Below are 15,786 nucleotides of genomic sequence, written 5' to 3' on the forward strand. Positions count from 1 at the left end.
GGATGATGGAGAGATCAGGCACAATGCTGAAAACAGAAATGTAAAGAGAGAAATGCTGAATTTGGGTCAAACTTTTTCTTTTACCTCTTCAAAGAAGTACTTTGTTAATGATCTTTTATAAAAAGACACTCGAGTGCATTCAGTGAGTAGCTTCTTCTCAAGCATTGTCACTGTAACCACTCAGTGTATTATGTTTTATTTTCCTAAGTGAAACTATCTGCTACTTTCACTATTTAATAAAAAAAAAAGAAACAAAAATGCATGAGTAGAAGTGATTTTAGAGTAGTTTTCATTTTCTCAGTATGGGAAATGAATGCACTTTGAGTAACATCGAGAAGGATTTCTGAGTGATAGAAATTATGCCCTCTTAAAGTGCTGCGAGCCATGATGATTTTTTTTGTAACTGACAAGTTCACCTCTAAACCATGTCCCTTAGAGCCATATCCATGTGACTTCTCCATCCCTGAGGAATGGTGGCTCCCCCACTTCCCTGGGCAGCCTGTGCCAGTGCTTGACAACCCTGTCAGTGAAAACCCATTCACCTGCTTCCACTGTTAACTAAATCTACTTCAGTTTGCAAAGGATAAAAGGATTTCCAAGGTTTGTCTTCTCATCTTTTTCTCCTTACCTTGACTGCAGCCTGTGCTAGGTCCCTGTGGGCTCTCACTGTGCTGTCAGCTGTGCAATGCTGATGAGTCTTAAGGAAGCACAGCAGCAGTCCCTGCCTGCTGCAGCCTCTGCAGGGTCCTTACCAGGCTTGTCCTGTGTTCAAGAAGGCCACGTTTCTCAGCAATGTGAACTCCAGGAACAATAATAAATTCCCTTGCAGGGGGCCCAGCATTTTGGTGCAAAAGTCCTGGCTGTGATATCTGTATTTATTGAATTTATTAAGAATCTGCAGGACCTGAGGAAGTTATAACACTGTTAGGTCTTCAGGTTTGAGTGACTGACCCAGACAAACTCTTCCTGAACTAACTGGACACAGAAATGTGCAGTATTCCTAAACTCTGCTGTCCCATCTGTCCATGGGTTAAATGAGTCCTGGCCTGGAAGGTCAGTCTGTCCTGCCTATGAGCCACATTTTTATTCCATCTGTTAATATGAATGTTCTGAAGATGATGCCAAAAAGAGTTTACTAAATATATACAATTTTTATGGGAATAGATAGTCCTTGAACTGATAAAGTTTTTTTCTGAATACCACAATTAAACAGATTTTGACCACCCTCTCAAAAGACAAGTGCTGGAAAATGACTTCACATATATATCTATATATCTCTATCTTTCCTTTCTCTTCAGATTCTTCTTCATTCATGATGTTAGTCTATTTTGCTATATAATATACTGTATATTGTTTTTATTAATACATAGTATCTATTATGAAGGTATTTATATTCATAACATATAAAAATATAAAATGCATTACTATAAAAATACCTTAAATCCAGGTGCTAAACTGATACAATATAAAAAGCAGAGCTGTAAACTTTGATTTCTTGTCATGAGGAAAATTGGGAATATGGAAAGCTTAAAATATGAGTCTCAATTTTTTCCATGTTTAAGCAAATCTCAGAGTAGCTGAAAAGATAACTTCCAGTAACAGTTTTCAATCTCAAAATTTTCTTGTTCTCATGAATTCTTGTTACAGCTGTGATTTATATTTCCAAATGTAGCAAGTATAATATTCCAAATCCTAAAGCATTTTTTTTTATTTCCCTCCCTCTTTAACACATTAAGGGTGCAGGGAGGGAGAAGAAAAAAAAGACGGTGCTGAAAAATTCCAGCCTCACTCCTACTCTTTTATAAATTGCTGTTAGTATTCCTGTCTCCATGTGTGAGCCCGAGGTCTAAGCTTGAGGTTTAAACTATAAACAGAGATGAGATAATTTTGTACAGGAATAAATGTGCCCAGATGGAGATAATCAGAAGTGACTTAAATGTGTGGGCTTTTCTGGAGGTGCCAAAAGCCCACCACACCACGCTGACGTTGATGGGGACTACAGGTGTGAATTATGCTCAGCCATACCCCGAGTCTGCTTTGTAGAAGGTGTTCAAACACCTACAGGAGTACCCAGGAGTGTCTCATTAAGGGCTGTGGGAGTTGGGTATTTGGGCATGTTCATAAATCTCTTAGACGCCTCTTTGCGTATTTATTGAGATTTCTTTAAAATTCTTGCTGTGCTGTTGACAGTTGCTGTAATTAAAGTGACTTCTTCTTTTTTTTTTTTTTTTTTTTTGTTTTTTCAGAGCTTGCCTTACAGTTCTCAGTTAATTAAAAGAAATCCTAATGTTGTGGGATCAAGGGTAGAAACAACAAAAATTTTCAAGGACAGTACTTTGCATAACATGAAGGATTTATCTAGGATTCTTTAACCTGTTGGATACATTAAAATTTAGGAAGAGGACCTTTTGTGCTTTAAAATTCTTAATGATAAATGCAAAAAGAAGCCTTTTTAAAATAAAAACAACACTTCTGTAGATACACCTCTGAGACATCTATTCTTTGAAATTTAGAAGGAAAAATATTTTAGAAGCTGTTTACAAATTCTGAGCATTTTTTTATTGACAGTCATCTGGCATGACTGACAAAAACCCCCTTATTTTTCTTTGTGTTACTTCCATTTAAGGCACATTTCTGTAGTAAAGGAAAATGTTGGTATTGGCAGAGATTCAGAATTTTTTCTCACTCCTTAATAGTCATAGTGATTAAATGTGGATAGTAACAGAGGTTTTTTTCTTTAAGAAAAAACCCAGTAAATTTGTATTATTTTAGCAGTGACATACTCTTGCATGTAATTCCTATATTGTATAAGCCTGCATTAAGCTAATAAATCAAATTTCATGTTATTAAAGTAATTTTCGTCTCCATTCCCAGTCTTCCCTAGCCATGGTATCAGCCTCTCTTTCCAAATTCTGAATGTGAGAATATCCAAAAAAAAAAAAAAAAAGGGCAAAAAATCCCCGAGTGTGAGTCTTGCAGAGTTTTGACATACTTTCTGTGAAGTATAGCCATTTTCATCCTGTCATGTAGCATAAATGTTTTAACAGGCAAACACACCTCCCCCCTTTCTAATCTCGATTTAGTGTAAAAGGATTTTTCTCTGGCCTTGCTGTGCTGAGAGCTCTCTGAAGTTCTGTGTTGTCCTGTACACACTGGTCTGACCATGTTCCCCTTGCCCATCCTTTGCTCCCCTCCTGTTACCCCACTGAAACGTCATCTTTTCTTTACATTCCCTGTCCCCATCCTCCCCCTCCAGCAGGGTTTACTTCCTACCTCCCCCGGGGCCACGTTCTGCCCACGGTAGGTTTGCCTGTAGACAGACTCTGTGAAAAGCATCTTTTTGCTTTCTGCCTTGTTCCTTCCTAGAGCAGTTGAGAAATCTCCCTTTAATCTCAGCAAAGCCTCACCGTTCTCAGATCTCTTCAGAAAACTCTGCTTTGCTGTGATGACTACAGGACAAAAAGGAAATGAGACTCTCTCTCTTGTTGGCAGTACTTCCTGAGGTTTGTTTCTTTGTGTGTCCAGTCCATCCACTCATTCTTCTCTCTTTTTGCATGGCTTGGTTGCTGGGCACAAGACAGATCTTTGTCCTTGCTATCAGAGAGACCAAGGACTCCTAATCCCTGTGTGGGACTTACTGCAGTGCAAATACCAGTCTGGGGATGTAGGTCTGGCTTTCAAAATCCTTTCTGTATGATAGGAGGTGTTCACTATGTACCCCAGCGAAATCCAACACTTGGCTACAAGGGAGCTGTGGTAATTTTTCTTTCTTTTTTAAATTTCTTTTGTTGTTCTGTACTGTCCAGTTTGATGCATCTAGAATCCGACTTTCCAGGCAGAATACGCATAAGGGTTGCAACCTGACTTGTGAAAAATATGGTCAGAATTGTGAGGCTTTTGTGATCCACAAGAATTGCATTTATATGTTTATATTATTTTGCATATATGTGTTACTTGAGCTGTGGTGTGTCCTTGTAATTGCATTTTATATATTGGCTTAAAACCTCTTGAGAATTTAGCTTTTAACAATACTGGACAAGCTCGTTTTCCCCTCCTGCTTTAATTGGAAGCTTAGGTCAAGTGGAGATGAATGTATTGTTTGTGTCACTGGAATTTGTAATCAATCTTACCTTCTTGCAAAATTTATTAATTTTATTTTCTTTGAATTCTGTTTTTGTTATAAACAGTACACAAGATAAGGTGTTTTGTTGAAAACTAGGGGTTGCTACATTTTTTCCTTGCCTCAATTCATTCTTTTTTGGGCTAGTTTTTGTTTTACTCTGTTTTAGCTGGTCCCATTTATTTACTTTTCTTGAAAAATTGCACAACAGGTATTTAATTTAATATTCTTTCCAAACCTGAGCTTCTGAAACTTTCTTGTCATGTTGCAATAAAAAAAAAACTTCAGCAAAGGAGGAAGAATAGAAAATGTTAGTGAATATATTTTTGTTTAAAATCTATTTAATTCAATGAATGACTATTTTTTTGTAGTTATGCAACACTAATTTTAAAAATTAATTCTTGTCAAGGCTCTTGAATAAAAATTGTGGGATGTCTTGGTGCCTTTCTCTTTTTGAAAGGGAAAAACTCTCTGCTGTTGTTCTTTAAAAATGACTTCCTTGGAATTGGCTGAAGTGTGGGGAGGCTTTTGCTAGTGGTTTTGCTGACATTTCTTTAAGTCTTGCTTGCTTGCATTTTTGATCTTCCTGATGTTCATTTGCTTGCAGTGTTTACAATGTCACTTCAGTTTTGCTCATAAAACTTCTTAGGCATTTATCTTTCACCCACTGCTAATGTTAGATCTGGGTTATTTGTAGTTCCTGCTTTGTCCTTCAAAATCCTTTCTTCTCCCTGTCTTCTAAAAAGATTGAAATGTTGACTTTAATGGGGAAAAATGCCAATATACAAGTTTTTTTCATTATCATGCAGTCTGAAAGATGGTTTTCTTCTGTATTTTTGTAAAGCAGATTTTGCAAGAAGTCCTGTATGGGCTTTTTTCTTTAATCTCTACATACACATATGCAATATATGTTGTGTAGGTTTGTCAAAAATACATTTATTGATTTTTTTTGCCCCACTAAATTTATTATTCTAAAGTGATGAAAGTGTTCCTATCTGACTGTTGAAAGTTGCCTCAGAAATGGCTGACCGTCAGGGAAGAATGAGATTTTTTTTCTACTTAAGTTTTGCCTCTAGTGCATAATAAAAGCTAAATAATGAGAATTGCTGCTTCTACAAACCTATGCCAAGTACCAAGTATTTGGTGGGTTATTCTTTACTTGGATTTGGAGTTTGAAATTCCGATGGCATATAAGCAAAGGGGAAGAGGAAAAAGATGAGATATTTAAATCATACTTGATAAAGAAATTTGAAAAATCTGATATGCAGCAAAATCATTCTGTTCTCTAGCAGTATGTGCTTCTTGGTTTGTGCTTATATGAAAATGCAAAAAGGGTGTTATGCAAGGGAGTGTTTCTTTGCTTGACACTCACTACGCAGCCACCTGTTAAAACATGGATGATTCCTAGTGCAAGATCTAAAGCGTGGCTGCTGGTGATGAAGCATGTTTACCAACCTTCAGGAAGCATATTCTGTTGTTAGCAAAGTACAATTTGAAAGCCTGATCAAGTGAATGCATACAAATTTTGGAGGGAGTACTTGGGCTGGGAGGTGGTGGTGTGCTAGTAACAGACACTGAGCTGCCAGCTGACTCCTCTGAAAAACTGCTTAAACAACTCTACACAAGGGTGGGTTTAAAAACATCTCTTCTGGACATCTTCAGATTTCATAGTACCAAAAAAAGCCTCATGGCACTCTTGTGCAATATTTAATGTGACAACACTTGACTAATGTTCCAACCTCAGTGTCAATAAATGTAACTAATTATGCGTTGTCAGAACATTGAGAGGAATTTATTCTGAAAATAAATGCGGAGGAGCCAGTGGAAATTGCCAAAGTCTATCAAGGATGGTTAGTTCTGTCTCTTCTGTCACCTGTGGTTAGCTGTGTGAGTATATGGTTTTTCTGAGTATCTCTCCTGTGTGACTCAGTGTGGGAAATATGTTAAAGAGGGTGGCTGGTTTGGAACATTTGAAAGTATTGCTCTGAATTGTCACTGACCACATGGGAAGATGTTCAGCAGTTTATTTAAGTAATTAATGGGACCCTAGACCTTGGACTTCTTGAGCTGTAAATGCTTAATATGTCATTTTTACCAAATATTTTCATCATCCTGCATGTAGATCTTGAATATGTTCTTGCAGCATCTGTGGTTTTGTTTCCTGTTACTGTATATCTCCGGAATCCTCTTACTGCCTATGAAGTAACATTAACATAGACCCATAATGTCTTATGCAAAGATGATGTTACATTTTGTCCCTGAGGACAACTGAAAGCTGTAGAAGTTACTATACTCGTGAATGTATATATCTGTAGTGAAATAAACCCTATTTACCAAGGACTGGGTGCTTATGGTTTGAATCGATGCAAGTGCTTGGAAGATAAATTGCATAGAGAGCTTACCCTATGAGAAGTTAATTTTTTGGTGAAGTTGATATATTGATAAGACTAATGGTAATATTGAGGAATAGTTCTGAACGACTTTCCCATTATCTTAAATATTTTATTTAAGGAAGGTGTTGAAATAGGAAGTTCTAGTCACTGTTTGTGACTTTCTCATAACCTAAAAGCTCCACCTGTTTCTCACTCAAGATGAAAGTTTTAGCAGCTGAAGTGTATCAGGAAACAGCGATAACTTTTGACAAGCAAACTGTATTCTCTATCAATAGTTAAAGTCCCATTTGTGTGTGGAAGCTTATTAGTTATGCTTTGCCACTTGCACTTGTAGTCGCCTTTGTGTCTGTTGGCAAATCCCTCGCAATGTTGATTTAGCATTATTTCATGTTCTGTGTTTTCTTGGTCTTGCCTGACCCAGTGTATTCAGCCATTCAGTTTGTGTAGCCCTTGTCTGTCAGGCTGCTCTTTTTAGTACCTTTTCATCTGCTTAACATTATTTTTCTTTACTCTCTCTTAGACTTGCATTTAAATATTTTCTTGCCTCATTCAGGGCATTTTTTTTTTTTTCTTCTCCCTTCCTCACCTTTCAGTTTCTTTACCAGCTTAATACTTTGTGTTTCTTACAGTGATTTCCCCACTTGTCAGATTTTCAAGTTTACCTATTGATTTCTCTACAACTTTCTTCTCCTATCTGCTATTTTGAAATTTCATCTGTTACTGTATCAGTGAGATGCTGATGACATTAACAAGTTCTTGTTCATAATTAAAAGGAAGACCTGAGCTTTGTTTTCCTATTGATGATAATTATTTATCTGTAATCTGTTATACCTAGAATGTGTGAATACAAAATTTCTGCCTCTTTAATTTTATTCTATTCTGATTTCCCAAAGAAACAAGGCTCTTTCAGTCATCCAATTTTTTCCTTCATACTTCCAATTCCCATTGGAATTTCAGTCAAACCAGTGGTGAAATTTCTACAAGCTTTCTGTGAACTAATAGCTGGCTGAGTAAGCCTCTGCTTGTACAGTAAGGGAAGATAGGGAATCAGAAGAGTTGGTGGAAAAAAGTGAAATGCAGAAAATTGAATTGGTATTCATCTTTGCAGTATTTGCATTTTGTTGCAGTGGTTAGGGGGCTGTAAAATGGAGCATAGCTGGTGTGGGCAGCCTTAGCAGGTTACAGAGCTGCAGGAACACAAGAAACCCTTTTTGATAAAGTTATAGCTCAGTCAGGCATGAGCCAAACTATTTTCAAGTGTGTTCAGTCTCAGTAAATCTGCAATTGTGTGCTGATCTATAACCAAAATGTGTGTAAAGGAAGCGATAGGGGTTTTGTATATCTTCTTGGCCATTAACATTACGAATTGCATTATGTTGCTTGAGAGAAGAACTACAGGCAATTGATTTATGAGTTTACTTCCTTGGCGATTTCCTTGATGCATATCTATAACATGAATATGAGTGTTGTAGCTCAGAGAAGTTTAACATGTTCTCAAACATAGGTTTGCATGAGGCATGCTTTTGGAAGTGAATTGGTAACACATGGATATATAGATATATAGATATAGATATATATGTATATTTAATGGAGTACTCTTGGAGAGCACAAATTGAGTTGCTCTGTAATGAAAATATTCCAGGAATGCAAGTGATATCCTCAAATGGTTGGTATTTCATCTTTAAAACCAGAATAGATACAATCCACAGCACCATCCTCCCAGTATTGACACCCACACGTCTGAGCTTAAATGCTTTTGGTGTGAATGTCACATCCTCAAAACCTATTGGGTTCTTTTGCAGATGTATTCCTGTTCTGCTGTGATATTTGCTCACACAAATAGAGATTTCAAGAGATAAGGTGTGATTCTATCTATTAAAGACAGACCTCAGACTTTATTTTCTGGTCTACTTAAGGATAACTTTCCTATTTGAGTTGAACTAGAACCTTGGAGAAGGAAGAGGAAACTCATGACTATTCAAGCATTCAGTATTGTAAATAATTAAATTTTCCAAGATGTTAACGTACATTTACTTTGAAACTGCATTGCAGGGGGAATAAAGATTTGCTTTCAGCACTGAAAATGAAGCTACTTTTGCTACCAAACCTTGAATGGGAGTATTGATAATAGCTTCAACAAAGTATGCTTTGGAAAGGAGGCCTTTCTAGTAATTAAGATTATTTATAAAAAGCACTGAGGCATTAAAGGAAGTTCATTACCCAAGCCATTACTGCACTGTGGACCAGAAACAGCAGATGAAATAGCTTTTTTGAGTAGATTATAACTATCTAGAGAACCTGAAAACCTGGGAGTGAGAGAGGCTAAAAAGAGGAACGTTGCTGTTAATGATGGGGTATAAGCAATGAGGAGAGCTTAGGGGGTTCTGTATGCATCCTTTAGTACTGTCTTGTGTAAAACATCATATCAGAAACCCATGCTGCTTGCTAGGACATTTTCACATTATTTTTTATCGTGGTAGTGGGCTTGTGTGTTGTCCTGCCTCTCCCTGCCTAGCAGTAGTCTGGAGAGAAACCACAAAGGCCTATTACTAATTCATTTTCCTTCTGCTGCCTGTGCCGGCTGTTTTCTACCCGGCACTTCTTTCTTTTTTTCCCCATTTAGCTTTGTTAGAGCTACAGCTGAAACAGAGCTATTCCTCAGAGTTTGCCAGTACAAGTTGTTCTACAGCTGTCTAGGGATGCTGAAAGAGGGGAGGCTGTTTTCCACCTACTCAAAATAGTTCAGAAGTTGTGCCCTACGATAAACTAAGTACAGCTCATTCTTTTGCAAAGGAAACTTGTGTAGTTTATTAGATCCTGCAGATGGCTGGAAAGCTGATGCCCTCCCAGCAGTGCAGTGGTTATAGTCAGTGACAAGTTAGAATGTGGTCAAGCTTGCCCTCACTGGCTCTCCTTTGAAAATACTGTCATTCAATATTTGTTGTACTTTCTCACAAAGCTTTAAAATGCATAGCAGCATTGCGAGAATCATGTGCAGAGAGGTTTTTTTTTTGAAGTCTCATGTTATTACTGTTTTCTTGTGGCCGGATGGATGGATCAGAACTGTGTAGATAGTGAAACTTTTGTCTAATGCTTCCTCTGACATTATTTTCAAGCCCGTTGCTCTGAAGTCCTGTGACTGTACGTTTCTAACCGGGCTTCATTGCACATGTACAGAACTCCATTTATGTCCCTTTAAATATTTTAACATCTCTGTGTGACAGATTGTTGCTACTTACAAAGAGAAATTAGAAACATTGGCAGTTTTCATTCTTTCATTTCAATTATAAGTGCTTCTCTAATCTTTGGTGGTAACAGCTGTTGACAAATATCAGTGTTGAGCAACAGGATATATGCAGGAAAGAGGTTAAAAATATTTTGCTGCCCTACTAACTTTTGAATTAGATATGAAGCAAATTACAATTTCATCCTTTCAATAATAAAGCAAAGGTCCTAAATGCAGAGTGATGGAATAATCAGCAGCACTGTTGCTTCCAAACAGGTGACAGTGTTGAAATTTTAATTCCATTAAATTTTTTACTCTGGAGATGCAGCTTGTAGTTTCAGCCATTTGTCTAGCCACATAGGCTGGAATGCGTTCAATATGCTTGCCAAGAACAAATCCATTGGAAGAAATGTTATACTTTGACCCAAGTTCAAGAAATTCTAAAGCAACAAAAGATAAATATTTCTGAACATTTTTTAATGTTTAGCTTAGCTGTTTACTTTTTTTTGTCCTCCCTGTGATCTGATATGCACGTGTTTAATAGCACGAACATAAAAAATTTCTATATATTTATTTCTGCTTTCCTCTATTTTAATATGACTCTGCTGTTTTTTCCCTTGGTGTTTGTCCTTTGCAAAAAGTTTGTGTGTAGAAACCTGTAGCAAAAATTAACTTAAATGCAATTTAATGAGAATTTATTTTTGTTTTGATTATCTACAATTCCCAACAAATGGTAGAAAATTCAAGAAAGTTAACTCTTTTACACAGATGTACTTATATTCTATATTATCTGTTTTCTATTTTTGAAAAACTTTTTCATAAGGTGTAGTGAGTATTTTGAGCATGAACATGTTTGGATCTTTCCTTGGAACTTGTATTTATTTTTGGCTGTCTGTCTGGGGTCCAGCACAATTGCTGAAGACTGCATTTAGTTTGTTGACCATGGATTCGACAGGGAGATGATACCTGGGCATCCACATTGATGAGAGCTTTCTTGCTGAATACAAAGAGGGTTTTGACTTTCCTCTGAGAGTTGGACAGAGCTCCTTTTGAGAGTTGCTTGTTTTTCCTCTTGGACAGACCACAAGATGTGATGTAACAGGCTGATTTGTGGTTAATAGCAGAGGGTGAGATTGGAGCCTGGAGTATCAGCTTGACACAAGAAATTAGCTAATGGATCCAATTTCTATATAATAAACCTAGTTGTTCTTGGCGTACCTCATAATTTGGTTGCTTTGATTATAAGCTGAAGTTAATTTTATTATTCATTAAAAATAAATAAAGTTTTCTGCATAAGTTCATAGCAATGCTTGCAGCTCTTGCTCTTGCACAGATACCCTGTGCCCTAAAGAAATGGGAGAGCATTACCAGAAGCACACATGGGATTGCTGTGGAGGAACCAAGGATGTTTTGCTCATGACTTTGGAGATCATCCAGGTGATCTGAAAAGTGTGAGGCCCTGCTTCTCTGCAGGTGCCATGGGTTTTGCACTTCAGAGGCCAAATGCCAAATGTAAAATTGAGAATGACATAAGAGGATGTCATATATTAGTCTTTGAGTGAGGGGAGTTGCAAGAAGGGGAAGAGAAAAATAAATGTACTTTATGCACACTAGAAATATGATAAAACTTATTGGCCATGAGTCCTTTTATAAAATTCGTTAAAATTAATGAAGTTGCTTAAAGGTTTGTTTGTGCAGTGGACTTCAGGGACTCTTGAAGCCATGAAAGCATGTCTCATGGAGACTTTTTTCACTGGTTTTAGGGATTTTGTAGATGATGACTGGGACTCTCAGGCTCTGTAAGTTACTTTCTTGCAAAAAAACCCTCAACCGAAACCCAGAAAAAACCAAAAACTGTTTCTTAATCTCTCGGTCAGCATGCTGACCAAAATGTTCTTTTCAGTGAGAAAATGCTATTTTGGGCATATGGTTTTAATGCAGCAGCAAGATGAAGGTTATTAATATTCCCTGTCCTTTGACTGTAAATGGCTGTAAAAATGTACACTTCTTTTGCCTCTTCAAGGTCAGGAATGTTTCTGATTTTTTGAAGTTCACTGAAGTCCTATTCCTAGTCCTAACATTCATTTGGTTTATAGAAAGATCCAGTGAGTTTGTGATTATGTTCTTAAATGCATTGCTTGGAGCATTTCTAACCAGTAAAAAGTATGTGTACCATAAGGATTTCAATGCATAAGGATTTTTCCTTATGGATTTTCCTCTAATCCTTTTTCCCTTCGTCTGCTGTGTTCTCCCCTTTTTTGCTCTTTCCTCCCTGAAGTATCACAGTAAGCAAACTGCATGAAAGGAAGAACATCAGATGATTTAATTTCTGTAGGACTGAACTACAGCAAGTGATGTGCTAGGTAGAAAACTGGAAACACTTCAGAGTGCTCTGCGAAAGCACAGACCCACATGAGGGAATTAAGGTGGGATGCCTCCCAAATTGTTTCTAAGTGGGGGAATTTATTTTTGAAAGAGAAGGAAAGCTGCTTGCTCAAGATGAATATTTACTTGTTTTTATGGCACCTTATCAGAGACTGCTTTCCCTTCCTTCAACTTTCATCCCACCACCTCCTGCCAATTTGTACTACATGCACATGCACAAAAGCAAACGTGGCTCCCCAACCTAAAAAAACCCCAAACCTGGAGTATTTATACTCTTATTCTCCCTCAGTCCATCTGTCCTGCTGCTTCTGTTGTGACCCAGTGTTGTTTTGCTTTTCTCACTTCATGGGATTACACCCCAAATTGCCTCTTCAGGCACAGTACATGGTGCCACATCAGCTGTAGATGGGCGGTGAGCGAGAAGACACAGTGACATCTGTCAGCTAGAGGAAGAGAATGGGTTGGCAGAAACATTGCTGAAAATAACATTGAGCAGCAGAAGGAACAGCAAAACCAAGACTCCATAATACAGTTAAGGGAAATGGTTTCATGCATTTATTTATTTTCTATATTAAGGAATGTAAATTATAAAATGTGTAGTTAGCAAATGTGTGCATAAATCTGGTATAGTTGCATGATTTTTTCAGCTACCTCTTCTTCCTGAGGAGCCTGTGAGGTGTGTAGGGAACATGTACAGCTTCAATCAGTTGAAAGCCCTCACCTAGCCTTAGGACGTGCAGATCTGGGTTAGTATTATCAGCTTTGATGGTATGCTTCTGCTCCTTCCAGGACATTCTATCACCTTTTCTATCAGAAAAGGTGACTTTTATTGGACTGATCACAACTGAATGAAGAAAGTTTATTTTAGAATTAACAAAAATGCTTTGAGGTGCCTTCAAATTTATGACTTGATCTATTGAAATGAATGTTCTTTTGTTTCTGTGACCCAGTCAGGCAGGATACAGCATGTGGCACCCTGAGCAGGTGTGGATTTGGCCTTTGGTTGTCCTGCTGTCTGACCTCTGCTTTATGCATTTGACATGGTCAGTGGCTGAACAGCAGCTAAACTGCTTCTGAACGCTCCTTGTAACTGAGGACCCTAAGTTTTGTTTAGGTGTGGATAGTTTAATGTTAGTGGAGTATGTTTCCTAAGTATATTGGTTAATTAATTGCAGTGTCAGTACTGGAGTCAAAATGTGTGTGGTACAAAGACACTTGACAATGGTATGAGCACACATTGTGTCTAAATGCAAGTAATCTTATCAGAAATCAGGCTTCTTTTTCTCTTCTCTGATCCTGTCTTATCTTCTACCAACAGAGCATGTGACTGTTCTTTGATTTCACTCGCCTGCATTAAGTAGGAGGCTGTAGCTTATCCCATTGTTAATGCTGTGTTTTGAAAGAAGGAAAGGTAGATTGAGCCTCCAAAAGGACTAAGGGAAGCCAACATCTCACAATCACAGCACAGACTGCACTGTTTCAGAACACAGATTGGCCAGCTGGGGTGAGACACCAGCTGCGATATTCCCGCAGGAATAAACAACTGCAATACCAGGAAATCCATTAATTTGCATTCAGTTGAGTTATGGTGCACATCTGTTTAGGCAATGCAGCTGAAGTAGAAGGCTGTGGTTAACATCAGCCTGGAATTCTAGTTTATGTATACTGGAAGTTTGTCTGGCTTAAACTCTTAAAACGTAGCACTCCCAGTTTGGACTCATTACTCCTAGAAAAGAGGTTTTAGAGTATTGCCTATCCATTTTAGGATGTATTGCATCAGCTTCTGCATGAGGCATGACTCCTGGCATCCCTTAGCAGAGGAGGTCAGGGATATGGCAGGTGTTTTCACTCACCCTGTGTGCTGGCAGCCCACTGGCTTCACACTTGAATTATCATCAGCTTTTAGGTTAACACGCCCTTGGTAAGAATAGAGGAGGGTCACGTCTTGATGTTTGTCCTTGGCTGGTCTGTAACAACTTGTCCTACAGAATCAAACAGCTGCAAACAGAAGGGCAACTTGCCCTCTTCAGGAAACAATCTGGAAAATAGGTCAGTATTTTCATTAGGATCCTGATGTGAGGAGTTTAAGAGCACCTCTTGGAGGTGCTCTTATGAGACAATAAAACTGTGGAGAGTCAGGCAGGGTGGCATGAGGCTGCATCTGAATACACATTGTTTGTGTCTGGATGGATATATGTAAGAGGAGAATGAGAGATTGCTGTGACTGAAGGTTTAGAAGGCTGATGAAACAAAGCAGTTTTAAAACTGCTAAAGTTGCTAAAGGCTGGGTTGTACTCATTCCTGCTCATTACCACTGCACAGTCAAAGCAATTAGTCTGTAAAAGTCTCACCATAAATTGTGAGCAGAAGGTACCACAGAACTGGTGCCACAGGCCTTGACGGGCCTGTCACAGGTGCCTTTTCTTGTTGCTTAGCAATCCTATGCCTCCTTTTCAGCTTTTGCTCCTATTAAAAGAAAAGCAGATTTTTTTTTCCAAAATTCAGGGTTACACCCCATCAGTGACTAGTGATTGACCATCACTGAGTAGCTCACAGTTTTGGGACCTCTCCTTTTGACCTGTGCCCGTGTTTTCCAGCCCTTGGTTCTTATCTAATATCTAAGCTGTTTGCTGTAACAAGAGGCACCTGGTGCACAGCTCTAGCTCATACAATTGTTCCTGGAATAATTTCTTAAGCATAAAAGGTCAGAATTTGGGGCTTGCATGTTTGGCATTGGAATGCAAACCTTTTCCTGGCAGTGGTAATACTATTTTTACTGAGCCACTTGGTACAAAAATGTATATAAATTTTTTACTAGTCATCATGTGTAATGTTGCTTATGTTTGAGTTTGTAACAAACTAATAATTAAATACCACTCAAGCTGCTGGTTTTTTGGGTGCAAAAGCTTCTTCTTTGACTACAGACAATTAAGGTTTTAGAACTGTGTAACTACCGATGAACGGTGCATTCAACTGATGAAGTTTAATCCTGAGTATCCTGATTTAATCCTGAGTATCCTGAGGATAGTGGTATTCCAAGCTTACCCTAAGTACTATTTCTAATATAGGTACAGATTGGACAGAGAATATCAAGCTGGGTCTATGTACATACTTATAAAGAGACTTTGCTTAATCTCTTGTAGATGATTAATTCTCCTTTTTAAAACTTAAAGAGGAATACGTGGATATGTGTCACCAAAATCTGTTCACATGAAGATGAGCTGTTTGTACTCTAATTTGAGCATTAAAAAAAAAAAAAAAAAATTAAATCTTACAATGTGGAGAAATGTGAAATGTGTGGTTTTCACCCCTGATGTACAATGGATCACTTTAACATTGGAATACTTATCTGAGATGATTCTTAATAGTGTGAGGTTTTTTCTATACCAATGACATCAGCATGGTAATGTTATCCTCTCTAACTAGTGAACTGACCAGCTGTTGAACAGGGGTTTATTAAATACAGAATAGAGAAAATGTGTTTCTAATGAAGCTATATAATAGTACTTTTAGTATTTTAAAATTCTTGTGCCTGTGTAAATGGGTATAAGGTTAGCCCTTTTTCAAAGAAATAAGTGAATCGTTTTTGTTCAGGGTAGGGGCAGTTGTGTTGTAAATTGTGGCATGTTTTTCACAGAAGATGTAACTAGACTGTTTAAAAA

At 37.8% G+C, this 15,786-nt stretch overlaps 1 protein-coding gene across 4 annotated transcripts in view; it reads left to right on the forward strand.

Moving 5' to 3' along the window:
* The window catches only part of MGAT5 (alpha-1,6-mannosylglycoprotein 6-beta-N-acetylglucosaminyltransferase), a 117,016-nt gene that overhangs the window by 24,973 nt on the left and 76,257 nt on the right, over window positions 1-15,786 (forward strand). The window contains exon 1 of one of the 4 annotated variants that reach the window (XM_048309676.1): window positions 3,429-3,503. The exons of the other annotated variants lie outside the window; for them this stretch is intronic. The gene's annotated coding sequence lies outside the window, so the exon portion shown is untranslated. Of the gene's footprint in view, window positions 1-3,428; window positions 3,504-15,786 lie in introns of those variants that run through there. 4 annotated transcript variants of the gene reach the window in all.

Source organism: Corvus hawaiiensis, chromosome 7, assembly GCF_020740725.1.
Source record: "Corvus hawaiiensis isolate bCorHaw1 chromosome 7, bCorHaw1.pri.cur, whole genome shotgun sequence".
Taxonomy (NCBI): domain Eukaryota; kingdom Metazoa; phylum Chordata; class Aves; order Passeriformes; family Corvidae; genus Corvus; species Corvus hawaiiensis.